Source organism: Anser brachyrhynchus (genome assembly GCF_964034855.1).
Source record: "Anser brachyrhynchus genome assembly, chromosome: 3".
Lineage (NCBI taxonomy): Eukaryota > Metazoa > Chordata > Aves > Anseriformes > Anatidae > Anser > Anser brachyrhynchus.
Window position 1 is genome coordinate 44,718,027 of NC_137696.1, and position 14,201 is coordinate 44,732,227.

At 36.2% G+C, this 14,201-nt stretch overlaps 1 long non-coding RNA gene across 2 annotated transcripts; it reads left to right on the top strand.

Annotated features, from left to right (window-relative positions):
• Window positions 1–2,296: 2,296 nt before the first annotated feature.
• On the top strand, window positions 2,297–14,193 carry LOC308193062. Of its 2 annotated transcripts, none has more exons than XR_013949351.1 (3): window positions 2,297–4,548; window positions 5,135–5,650; window positions 6,547–14,193. It is a non-coding gene; the product is annotated as an uncharacterized lncRNA (long non-coding RNA). The 2 variants fall into 2 exon arrangements; XR_013949352.1 differs by having other exon boundaries at window positions 3,618–3,744; window positions 4,418–5,650.
• The last annotated feature ends 8 nt before the right edge of the window (window positions 14,194–14,201 follow it).

Consider the following 14,201-nt stretch of genomic DNA (forward strand, 5'->3'; position numbering starts at 1 on the left):
TTTCCATCTGGCTCTAATTGATATATCCTTGCTCATTATTTGCTTCTGGAAGAAACTGCAACAAATTAGGCAATGCACAGAGGAAAATATGAATCTCAGCCCAAACATTTTAGAGCTCCAAAGAGAAAAAATTATCTTTGTAATATTTTTTTTTCATTTAAATTGCTGTTTTATGTGCTAAAAGTTATCCATGCTACTGTTTAGATCACTATTAAAAATATTATTTGGTTGACCAAGCTAGGCTTTCATTCAACAGCGTTTTGAAAAATTTTGGAGAGCCTTCAGTTCCCACTTAGAAGTATCTGAATGATTTCAGCACCTCATATGCTCTGTGTCTTTAAAGTTGATATCTTTTTTAATAACAAAATTTAGCAGTCTTCATCCATGAGGTCTATCTGAGAATTTAGGGCTGTGAACTTTAAAGCCTGATCAGTGTTCCCATCTTCTCTAAGTTTCCTCAAGCTATCTGGCAGCCTGCTGACTATATACACATTCTTTGGTTTACATAGTAAAACCACATTTGTGGAGATGTCATTATCAAAGATGATCTATATAATGAGATCAAAATGGAGAAGATAAACATAGCACTATATATCAAGATTAAGAGAATCACTGGAATGCTTTTTATTTTTACAGATTGTACATCTATAGTTGTCTAAAAAAAAATCCCCTTAACTATTACGTATAAGAGATCAGAGGCTATTAAAAAACATCATAGTGTCTTAAATAGTCAATTTAGTCCTGTGATTGCTCTCTCGCTGGACTACCTCAGCTGAGCAAAGCATTTCACAAACTGCTTTATAGCTATTTTAATCTAAATTTCTTTTCAAAATATTGGAAACAGTAAGAGAAATTAATTAATTTCTTTCATGAATGAGCAGCTCAGCTTCAGTCTATTCCAGCTTGGAAAGAGATTGTCTGTCTTGACAAACAACAACTTTCTGTTATAAGATTTTAGAGTCATTTATGCAGTTTCAGAGATAATGGGTGATGTAGCATATATTTTTTTTTCAATTAGATCATTTAATGTCTTACAGTTTCTTGTAACATATATTTAGCTAACTCTATACATTGCTTTTCCAGTCCTCTCTGCTCAGAAAGTTTTAATTCTAGTGGGAAAACAAACAAACACATGCACACACACGAAATAAAAATAAAAAAAGAAACAAACTGAATCATAAAGAGATAAAGTAACCTGATTTCTTCATTGAGTTTCATATTGATAGATCCAAGGATGATTTTGCAACATACTAGTAATAAAATGGAATCCTGTTTATTTTACTGAATCCAAAAAGTGGGCAGCTAGCAATCTGGATGGAAAATCTGAACTCAGGAATCTTGTGTCAGTTCTTCAAGGTTTTCAGTGCAACACAATCAGGAGGTAAAAAGGAGCAGAATGTTTTGCAACTGGAGCTTTAGAATTCATAAAAGAAAAGAAAAGAAAAAATATTTCATGACAGTGTTATCTGCCTCCTTAAAGCTGGAGTCATTCAGTAGGTGGGTTTTTTTGTTGTTGTTGTTGTTTGTTTGTTTGTTTTTTCACTCAGCTTGTATCTGCGACCATGTTCTGCTCATAGAAGCTTTTTTGCTTTGACAAGGAACACTGTAAAGATTTCATGTTACATTAAAAGCACTTCTTGTTTCTATTTTTTTCCCTTTCTTTTGTTTTAACATGGTTCTTCTTAATCTCAGTAATTACATTATTCCATTTACAAAAGAGATGAGGCAGAGCATTCTCTTCATAAAGGTCTTCAAGCTATTTTTCTGTTGTAAACATCATAGAAGGTTGTTGCTCTCTGAGCAAGAGCATTTTTGATTTCCTTGAAGTCCCCTGCTAACCTTTTTTTCTCTTTGCACTGTATTTCAAAACATGGTAAACAGTGCTGCTCGTCATCAGTGTTTGTATTATGTAAACAAAATACATAGAAATTTATAAATTATTTCATTAAAAAAATCATATATACCTTGAAATAGTTATGTATATATGTTTTTTATTGAATAAGTATATGAAAACACCTGTTTCAAAGTTTATTCATTTTTAATCTCTTTACAAAAAATAAAAATAAAAAAAGAATTCCCATGGCCTGTATGAGTCATATTTACATGGGTTTTCCTCTTTCCTTGCAAGTTGGAAAGATAATTTTGGCAGTAATATTCATTAAAAAATAGTTGATGAAATAATCTCAAACAACATTTATTATTCAATCTAAACCTCTTTAAATGAATCATTTTTGATTTATTCAACGCACTTAAGATTCATTCATGAATTATTCGTTACCTGCAGTTGTATTTGAAATAACCCATTTTAGGGCTTCTACTATATAACTCAAAGGCCAACAGCTCCAAATGGCTTCAAATACTAAGCGATTTAAACATGAATGGCTTCAATTTTGCAAGACTGACATCAGGTAAACTGCAGTAAAGTCTAGAGTTAATATTCATTTCGTATTTATAGTTTATGACAGCAAATCAAAGAAGTCTGAAAATGGTATGCATGTCCATTCAAATAATTTTTAAATATAAAAGACGACATGTTCAGACTAATTTTTAGCTTTTTTGTTGTTTGTTTTCTCCTGCAGTCTTCTTTCATTTTTTGTTCTTTTTCTATGTCATATTAGCAAGGGGGACATAGCAACAGAAATTAAAAAGAGGAAGGCCTAAGAGTTTGTATCAATGCCTCATAGTAGAGTATTTACCAGTGGAAGTTTAACTAAATTATAAATATCATTGCTAATACCAGCTGAAATAATAAAATAGAACTACTGCAAATGTCAAGGACAAGACAACCACACAGCCCAGTTTTCCAATAACATTACACTGAAGAGCTAGTTGGCATACTTTTCTCAGATTATTTGACTTAATCACAAGAGTTGCCAGTATGTAGGAGTGCCAGGACTAAGCAGCAGCAGTTTTTCTCATATTACATTTGAAAGTAGTTCTCCTTATGCCCAATATTCTTCCACAACTACTCCCCCCCAAAAAAAGTGGCTTTTTTTTTTTTTGTGCACGTGTTTTTTGTTTTGTTTTGTTTTGTTTGTTTGTTTGTTTTCAGGGGTGGTGTTTTTTTGTTTGTTTTTAATTGCTCAGTGCAATTTCCACACTACAGAAAGGAGAGCAGATTGTAAACCTCTGGACTAAAACCATTCTTTGACAGAATAGCTTTGACAACATTAACATCATTAAAAAAAATAATATTAAAATTAAATAGTCTTCTGTTCAATATTTTTAAACAACCTGGTAGAGTTGAGCTCTCTTAGGACCGTGATGTTTCAGAAGCAAGGTTTCTTAACATGCTTACATCAACTTAATTCATAGTGTTTATTTCATTGGAAGGCATATTTTGCATCCTGACTGTACTGGGTCGGGCTGGGATGTTAACTTTCCCTGCAGCAGCCCATACAGTGCTGTGCTCTGCACTCGTAGCTAAAACAGCAATGGTATCACACCAGTGTTGTGTCTGCTGCTGAGCAGTGCTGGCACAGCATCAGGACTCTCTCTAACCCCCCTAGGGGTGGGCAAAGATGTGAGAAAAGAAACATCACCAGGGCAGCTGACCTAAACCAACCAAAGGGATATTCCATACCATATGATGTCACACTCAGCAATAAAAGGGGGAAAAAGGAGGAAGAGGGGAGGGGTGGGCTCTCGTGAAAACGTCTGTCCTCCTCCCGAACACCGGCTACGTGCGTTGAGGCCTTGCTTCAAGGACATGGTCAAGCATCGCTCATTTGTGGGAAGTAGAAAGTAATTTCTTTCCTCTGCACTTCCACATAGCCTTTACTTGTTTTGTTTAGTTTTCCCTTTCCCCCTTCCTTTTCCTCTTTCCTTTTTTTTCCCCTTTAGTTAAATTGTTAATTGTTTAGTTAAATTGTTTAGTTAAATTGTTTAATTAATAATAATCTTTCCTTAATAATTATTTTTTTCTTCCCTTTAATTAAATCATCCTTATCTCAACCCGTGAGTTGTTCTTTCCTTTACTTCTTCCCCTCCTCATCTAAGGAGGGGGAGTGAGAGAGCGGTTGTGGTGTTCAGCTGCCTAGCACGGTAAAACCACCACACTGACTTAACCTATGATGCCTACACAGTTGAACCCATCTCTGTAAGACATGCCATAGGAAGTCTTTCTCTAAGAATCTGACATGAGCATTGAACAAATAGGAGTTGAAAACAGAGCAAAGCAGATCCCATGTAATAAATGAGATGTGTATTTAAAAGGATGGTTAGGACAAATTTGTGTGAGTGATTCTGTGAATAACCAATCATATTCTACCAGATAATAGGCATGGAATATTACTTGTAATGTGAATAATCATGTTTTTGAACACATATCCCATGCAAGTCTTTATCTGTAAGTATTATTAGAAGATAGTTTTATCTGTATTATCAGTTTTAACATCACTATATGTATTTTTTGTAGTTATGCAGCATTGTCATGATTCATAAAGATGAAAGATGTATTTGTCCAGTATTTCTCCAGGAACATCCAAGGAAAAGCAATGTGGTTTCCAGCTTCCTGCTGTACTGGGGAGAAAGAACAGAAGGGGAGAAGTTAGTGATTTTACTAATGACTTATAACAGCAATAAATGCAGTTCTCTATTCACCTGGCAGTTCAGCTCTGAAAGCTAGTAGGTTAATGGAGATGAGATATTGTTTCAGGAATTGAAATCAGCAAGCACAGAAATAAACGGGGCTGTTCTTCCTTCTCCTTACATTCTGTGTTGAAATTAAATCCAGAGAAAAACAAATTAGTATTCCCTCAAAGACAATTAACAGAAAATTATAGAGCTCTGGCATATGCTTGTACACCGTGGCCCTTGTTTTGCTTTAGAGGCTTCTCCTACAATGAAATAAATGTGTTTGTTTGTTTTTATTACTTTTCTTACAACGATATAGTCCCTATAGGTGACAATATAAGAAAAACCTCTCTAGATAAATATTATGCTATATATGACAGGTAGTATGTTATCTCAGAATATGCCAAGAAAAAAAAAATAATAACGGAGCAAGGATTTACATTTTATTGGGAGAAAGGAGGTGAGAAATTTGCAGAGAGCAGTGGGAGTACATTGCCTAACTGCTGCTTGTCAGACTTGTAACCTCCCTGTCACGTGATCTGTGCTCTTTGATCCACAGCCAAGCATTGATCTGACACAGCTGCATAAACTCAACTCAAACCCCTGAGAAAACTGCTACCTTTCTGAAGAAGCTGTGAGAAAAGATATAGAGAGGAATCAAGCGAGAGAAGAAAGGTAAAACCGCAGGCAAAGATAAGACAGTCTACGCAAGACTGCCTGTAGCTCAGGGATTCGAGGGGTAAAGTGCTGCCATGGAGAGGTATCCAAAAACTAAGGAGAGACCTAGGGAGCTAGAAGGTGTTGTCAGCAAGAGTGGTGGTGAGCCCATGCCAAGCAGCACCAGCAACTGTGACCCTTCAGCACCTCATTTGTGCTCCTGGGCTCACACAGGTTTGTTGGCAGAGCTGCGTGTTACATCTAGCTACTGGTAATCATGCTGGCTGTTAAATTTGTGCTTATCTTACTTGCAGTCTCTTTGTGCATGGTAGGTGTTGCCTCAACAGAAGGACCAGAAGAAGGAGATCCACGGTTTTTTGCCCATTCAAATGTCTTTCAAGCAGAAGAATGAGTCCATGTAAAAGATAACATTTTACTACATTTGAGTCAGGAAGATAATGCTCTGAACCATCCTCATTTCTTTATGAATGATATATGCCCAAATAGTCCATGTTTTTTGTTTGTTTGTTTTGTTCCCCCCCCCCCCCCCCCCCCCCCCCCCCGTTTTTTTCCCTCTGAAAACAGGCTGGGAATGGCTGTATGGAGTTAAAGCTTTTAACACTAAGTATTGCTGTTTTCACTTGCTGCTACTGCACAAGATTTCCATGCAAATACTGCTGAGTGCTGTTAGAGATGTTCCACTGAGTTTCAGTGGCTTCATTTAAGGTATTTGGAATCGGGAATTATTTACTGCTACCCACATTGATTTTTTATGGCATATAGAAATAGTGCTGGAGATGTTTTTTCTCTGGCAAATCAGCAAAAATTCTGTGCAACAAAAGGTCCTCTGATTTTCACTTCAAATCATTGGTCAATTGTTTTCAAACTGTACATAATTTCACGATACTGTAATATTTTTGCACATCCAAACCATTACAGGATGATTTTAGTCATTTTCCTTTACCAATCATTACATGTGAGTGTTAGAAATTTCCCATAATACAACTTACCAATATTTTTTGCACAGCTTAAAAAAAAAATGAAATGTTTAGAATAGCATATAATTGGTTACCAAACTACTGTATTGAAATTGTTACATTTAGGAAGCATTATGTTGTCCTGTGATCATATTAGTGACCACAAGCACATCTAAAAATGCCAAGATTGATAATCTCCTCCCAAAAGAGAGTACATTAAAAAAATCTTTGGATACTCAATAAAGAAGTAACTCATGCTGCCTGCCTCTAATATAGCTACCTCAGTGAAAAAAAACTAACATTTACCAATGAAGCTATATATCTTCCCATATTTCAGATTGAGAAGACAAGGCAGAGAAGGATGAAGTGACTGACCATCATTCAAGGTGGTCCAAACTGCAAAATTTTGGAGGACCCACTCTCAATTTGGAGGCTACATTTATGCAACGCTCTAGCATGGCAGTGGCAATTCCTGCCTGATCCTGCATGAGGAGGGATGAGCCTCCACTTCCACACCAGCTGTATCACCCAGAAGTAGCAAAATGGGGTTCAGACTTTAACCAGCAAGTCTTGAGAAGCATCAGGAAGTGGCATTTGACTGCCATGCTCAGGCCGCCACTCACATAGATTTTGTTGAAGATCACAAAGAACATCAGCTGAACCAGGATCAAAATCACGAATCAACTTTTTCCACATTTTTGTGCATTTTATGACTTCGGTGAGATTATGTGGTATGAGCAGAAAAATTGGTTTGGCACGAGAAGAAAGACTACATTTTTGCATAAAATAAGAGTTAATTAATACCACAGGAGTAGCTTTTCTCATCCTGACTCAGTCCTGAAGGTGAACTTTTCCCTGTTGGATATCCAGGAAAGACAGATGAAATGCATTATGATTTTATTGCAATGGTATGAGTTTGTCTATCCCATAACCCAGTTAATTTATTCTGCTTATTCTTCATTCATTCCTGGACATGACCCTGCCAAATCCATTTGTTTTTCTAGAATTCATATTTTATTCTGAATGTGTTAACAATATTCTACAGTCTCCTTTGGGCTTCTGTGCAGGAAAAATTTCCACGAACTTCTGCATGAAAGTTATTTACTTACCTTTCTTGTTTGCAGCCATAAGCCCACTCAAAGTTTCACTCTTCTTAGGAAACATAAGTTTTTAAATGAATCTCAACTCCTGAAAATTTCCAAATTTCTACTTGGAACATTTTTCACAGAAAGTTTTTTGTTTGTTTTTCTTAGACTTGATGAAGCAAGCTGGGTTGAATGGAGTTTCTTCTTCATGGCTTTCCATAACTTATATGAGATAGGGCAATATGTTTCAGCATCTACTCTGGCAAAACGGATTTTTGCTGAGTTCTGATAAAATAGTTGTAGCTTTTCACAGACTTATGAAGTGAAAACTTCACATCTTCAGTCTAGTTTCCTGTAGATTTATCCTTATCCCAATATTCCTAAGAATTCTAAGAAACAAATTACTGATTTCTGGATAGTCAAAGACTTCTTTCTTTGATGCTTTATTCTAACACAGTTTCTCAGTTACGTGCACAGCTAAGAAAAGATGCCTCTAGCTTAGCAGATGGATGTTAACCAATACCTTTGGGGAGCCATTTTGGATTCAAAAGTTCATTGCTCATTTTATAATATCTCATTTGACTGTCTACCACATGTATACCAGAAATGTTGGTAATGAGCTTAGAAACTGTGGAAAGCTTCAATGTTCACAACTAGGCTTACAGATTGGTTTACTTAAATGTGCTTATTTTCCTTTCATCTAAATGTCATTGCATGTTTTGAAGGCCCCTGTAATTGTTTTCTTAACATGAATAAGTATGCATTAAGTCTTGCAAACATTACCAAACCAAATGCTACAATTTTCTTTGACTGATTTTCAAATTGTTGCATCTGTCAATAATTGATTATTAAATTCTAAATCTAAGCACAGGTATGATCCCACTAAGGGAAAAAAATACTGAAAGATTTTAAATTAGCAGTACTGATGCCATTCACAATTGTTACTGTTGCATTGTTACTCTCTGTAGATTACCTCGCTTTCTAGTAAGTAGCTAGAAATGTTCAGATTTGTTTCATAAAAATGTATTTTCTGCTCGAAGGAAATTTTCCTAATACTATTTCTGCTTTTACTGAGTCTAACTTACAAATTTTAAAAAAGAAATAAAAATATTTTTGTTTACTTCCCAATGAAAACCATAAAAAGGTCAAAAACAGATCTTTGTTTCTAGGGCATCACATAATACCATTCTCCCACCAGACCCTGAAGAAAAGTCACTACAGAGAATATAAAGACTCTGCGTAGTGTTGCCTGAGACTGTTGTGAAATGCCTGCGGTAAGGATCGCCCTTGAGAAGTCAAGGCAGTCATTACAACCATTGTGAAGATGAGATTTATAGCTTTTTCTTTTTTCATATAGAGTAAGCTCTGACCTAAGTTGCTGTAGAAACATAATGGGAGACAGCCAGTAGTCTGTAGCTCTGCTATGTCACTTATAGAATGTCTTTAAAACCCAGAAAAATACAAAAAGATTCCATGAGCCTCTTCAGGATGCTACAGTGAATTAGCTGCATGATTTCCTGCTGCTCACTCAGATAACAAATCACTTGAAGAGGGAGTGAGGTAGAATTCATACCTCTCAATATCAGTCTGCTACTCTGAGAAACACTGTTTTCAACTATGACTAACCAGGATCCATCAGTGGCTCACTGCTTTTCAGAACTAAAACCTAAAATTACCTTGCTGTGTATGCATCACAACAGCCTCTGTCTTAATTAGGCAGAACACCCCAAATCCCAATACCTAAACAGGATCCAGAAACAAGACATCCCACTGCCAAAATCCTTTTTCAAAGCTCAGTTCAGAATACATTTAAATTCAAAGTACCACAGGTTTCTGTTCCAGTTATCACTTTCAAAATTTATCTGGAGGAGATGGTGAAGATTACATTTCTTTCTTTGACAGTCTCGTGACTGAAGCCCTCCCCAAGGGAATAGGAGACTGGCACTTAATTCCCTCAGATTTTCCTCCTATGATATTCATCTCTTGCATGGAGGCATGCACCAGGAGCCAAATATTAACCTCCAAACTGAGGTCCTGTGCTTATCACTATTATTATTATAATATTGTGGAGAAGTGTCAGGGGAAGAAGAATAAGACTTTAAATCCTAAGTCAAGTATTTTTCCAAATAAAAAACCTGTTAAAAACAAGCAAAGATGTCAAAATACTAGTCTAAAAGGGCTGCTATCTACTGAAACCCCCTTTAAAATAGCAAAATATGTGAAATATACCTAGAATACTAAATGCCCATGAAATGTCTTTTTTTCCAGAGAAACCCAGAGTAACACCTGGCAAAAGGAATTGAGATGGATCTATTTATTTCAACATCCGATTGTCAATTTCAATTAATGTTGGAAAGAAACAACAAAATTTCCCCCAAGACTAATCCTGTCCCAAAAGGACAGAGGGCTGTCACAGAAATGAGAGGTACACAGCTGAGTGGCACCTGGAAACCATGTAGATCTTCCACCTAGCAGCACAGGAAAAGGCTCCGGGGACAATGGCAAAAATTAATTTTTTGCCATCTTCTGTGCTCACTCTGCAATCAGTGAAGAGTGTGTTTGGATTGTTTTGTTCTGTTTTGTTTTGTCCATTCTCCCCTCTATTTACAAGCTGTAGTGTCAGGATACATCCTGCATAACTGACACTGAAATTATTTGTCTTGAGATTTGAATTGGCAAATAAGAAAATTACTGGGACAGAACTGCTTAGATTGTATGTTTTTTGTGCAATAAATAGTGACAGATGCTCATCTGCAATAAGATAACTTGAGCATTGCATGATATAAAATATACTGGACCACAAAAAATCTGAGAATTTTTTAGATTTTATTAAGACAATTACCTACATATTTTGCAAAATAAGCATACTCTAGAGAGTAATTTCAGTTACAAGAAATCTTGTAAATTATTAGGGAAAAAAAGATTATGTGCTATTTCCTCTTCTTTAATGCTTTTTACCCAATCTTTTGACTTAAAATTCCTTTAACATTATTTGAATAATCTCCATAATACTTTTTTAATGCAGAATTGCCTCAGTTTTACAGGTCTACTTGATGCATAGACAATTTTAAACCAACATTTCCAAAGCTATTTTTTGTAAAATCGCATAACACGTGGATTTAAGTAGCCAATTTCAATACTTTCTGTAATGTATTAATTGTTATTAAATTCAATAACAGTAACATTGACATTTAGAAACTGTAAAACTCAGGACATATTTTGCAGTGAAGGAATGTGAATCAGAGAAAGGAAACAAAGTACAGTGTTCCTAACATCTACCAAGGTTCCTAATTTAGCTGCCACGTTAATGATAGAATTAAAGAAAACTAGTCCCCCAGATTTCTCCTAAATTCTTTATACCTCTCTTGAATAAGACTATGTATTTTCTCCCATATCCCTGTGCTGACATCCAATTTAGGAAGAGATGTTCATCTTTGTTTATACATGAAATAGTGATTTTGAAGTGATATTAATGTAGAAATCATGGAATCCTTGCATTTTTATAATCTTCCTAATGGATATTTACTTAAAGGAAAAAAAGAAAAAAGTTCATTATTAGTTTGTTTCCAAACTCACATTTATTGCAGGAAGTGTGCCACATGTGTAGCATGGAGGGAGGATGCACCATTGAAAAGTACATATGCCCAACAACGGCAGCCCCCAGCAAGGATTTACTTCTCTAATCGGGACAGGAACTGGTTCTTGGTGAAAGGGCCCACATGTATATATACATAGCCCACAGCTATACGACAGTAGTGAAGCCTTAATTTCAAGTGACAGAAGGAGATTTTGAGCATAGAATACACTGGAAGCATCCATAATTTTGATTAATCTCCATTTAGATGCCTCTTGAAGCCAAGGTGACAACATGTGGACCAGGAGTGAGCCTTCCCTTGTGCCAGCCTTGGCTGATCCCCTCATCACTCATGCAAAAAGCAGGTGTCACACCTGGGAATAGCCCCCTCCATCCTGAACACTACACAGCACAGTTGAACAACCATCCAGCCGGAAGAGAGAAAGCATTGGGCAATTTAATATATTCTTTTATTTTCCAGTCTGCTTTTCTTTGCTGTTTCACTGAGACAATGAACATGACAAACACTGTGCATTTAGGTGTTTGTAACGTGGGAGATTTTGTTAAGATTATAGAGCCCATAAAAGTAACATTTCTACCTACGACCAGCTCTAAGTGAATCTGTCACTACTTATTGAATCAGCTACTTACAGTCAACAAGCCCCTGCTCAGAAGTCCTCACTGGTTACAACCAGGCAGAAGTAGCAACTTCAGGCAAGTGTGGTATAGCCAGCTAGGCAAACTTAGACTGGCACTGGTTACATGCTAGACCCTTTTCCAGTGTGATATCCATACATTTTTTAGAGGTTGTTCAACTGTTGCAGTAGCAGCCACAGACTGTGCTAAAAAATGCTTTCTTCCTGGGACAGATTCTGTTTCTTTTCTAAGCTTCCACAGACATATATGTGCAACCAAATGTGGCACTTAAACCATATACAAATAGAAATGCATATTAATTTGTTTCTATTTTGTGTGAATTTTAATTATCCTTATCTTCAAATGTCACAAGTTCTCCCCCACAATCAAAATAAAAACAGATTCTTTGTTTTTGTTTTTGAAAACTGCACTAATTGCTATGTGCTTTTTAGCAGCCAGAGACACCAGTTACCAGAGCAGCAAGAAGTTTTACATAATAGGCATATTCAGATTTTTGTGTAGTACTAAAGCCAGCTAAACATGCCAAAGCAAAGATCACAGAAGTGGAATGAAGTACTAATGCTAGAAAGGGCAGTGATAGTATGCTATCACTGGATCTCAGGCAAGCTGTCTGGCAAGTGCCTACTCAGCCAAGCCAGACGGTTTGGTTATGATTAATAGGACTATCAGGCCACAGAAAAGAATAAATCACTGCTACACCAGTAGGCACTGAGCTTGATGAAAGACAGATAAGCTTTTTGTCAGACAGTAGGTATTTCTAGAGATCATCTGCTTTCTAGTGGAGCAAGCAAGCCACAGGTCAATACTAACAGTTCACAAGGTGCATTAACAAACTGAGCATAAGTATATTTGTTTCAAGCCAGGGCAGATTTTGTAAGCCAAAACAGTACTTTTCAGCTGTGACAATTCCCAAATGATCCAATGCTTCATTGTATTTAGTGTATGCAGTAACCTGAGCTTACCCTTTTGGTTAGATCTTTGGAAACAGCAAACTAGCATTTCTGTGTGCCTTATATCAATGATGTGCAATATTATCAAAATTGGAGAGCAGTGTACAGTCAGGAGTCAGGACAAGAGAGAGGGCATGAAGTTTTCTGAATGCCTTTGCAACTCTGTGAAATCTTTCTTTGAATACATTGATGTTGGATACCAGGTGATGTTTCCTTGATCTGATAAATCCAGATTTATTTATTTATTTATTTATTTTTAAGTCCACCACAGTCAGCAACTGTAGATTCCAGTGTAAAAATCTAAATGCCTAGGAAAACCCATAGCTTTTCTCATTGAATTCTATGCTTTATTAAAATTTAGGGAGAGGTATGACTTCCCATCCACCCTGTCTTTCTCTCTTTTTCCCATCCTAGCAGATCAGCTGGTGCTCTTCAGTTGCTTTACTCCAAAGGATCTTCATGATATCTCTTTGTCCCAGCAAGGCAATGATGAATTCAAGTTCCATAGGGAATGCTACACAAGTGCAGTAGCTGTCTGAGTGTATAGTCTCTACAGCCACTAGCAGCCACTTCTGCAGACCTCTTCTGTTCTTCCTCTCTGGTTGTTCCTCCTTCTATTCTCTCCGTAAATTAACTTTACTTATTTCTTTTTAGCTCACACTGTAGATACTATGAATGCCCACTCTTCACATCTAGAAAACTACAATGCTGGAGTTTAACAAAATCCTCTTGCTACCCATCTGAGACAGGCCAGCAAGAACCATTTATTATATGCATGCATGAAAGGACTTTCCTAATGATAAAAGAATCTATAGCTTGGGGGTAAGATAAGTCCTGTGTGCTGACCCCACCACACTTCTCCTTCAAAAGATTCAAATTTTTCCTTCTGCATTTTTAATAAGGGAGGTTAGGAAATTAATCAATAATTTATGATAAAAATATAATGGAATAAATCTCAGCCTCAGCAAAAGTGAAAATCTCAGGACATAAAGAATATTGATGTGTTGTATTTATGCAGAAAACAAAGGGGATGAAAAGAAAAGAGAAAGGTTACTTTCAAGTTAGTCAGCCACCAACACTTCCATATCGCAGGTATATTTCTATCTGTTTAACTTGCATTTTCTGACTAGGTATGAGAACAGCCTTGGTAATCTCAATGATCCCAGCCAAGCTCTAACTATACAATAGCAAATAATTCCGAGATTGAAATTCATAAGTGGCTGTGTCAAAACTTAAATTTAAAGCTTATTTTCAGAACAGAGAAAGAAGAAATAAAATATTATTCTTTTACATATGTCAAAACTCTCTCACACACAATTCACTGTGTTGCTAATCTAAAACAAAGATCTAATACAAAACATACATTTTAACATTAACAGAATTAGGATGTTTAATAGGATCTGTCCTGTTGATTTTGCATGTAGGAATCCTGGCTCTTTTCAAAAACTATAAGTTGACACAATTAATTAAAAAAAATATATCATTTTAGGATTTACATCTGCAGTTGAATAGCTAATAGGACAAAAATAATAATAATAATAATAAAAGATATAATCTTATTTAAAGTGAGTGAAAAATAAATAGGCTTTCACAATTCTGCTTTTCTTCTGAGACTGAAACTCTACTGCCACACACTGCCAAGGTGGAATGGTACTTCAGCAAATGCAGTAAATTGTGGCTCAATACAAGCAGCTTCCTTCCTTCCTTCCATGCTCCCCCCCCCCCT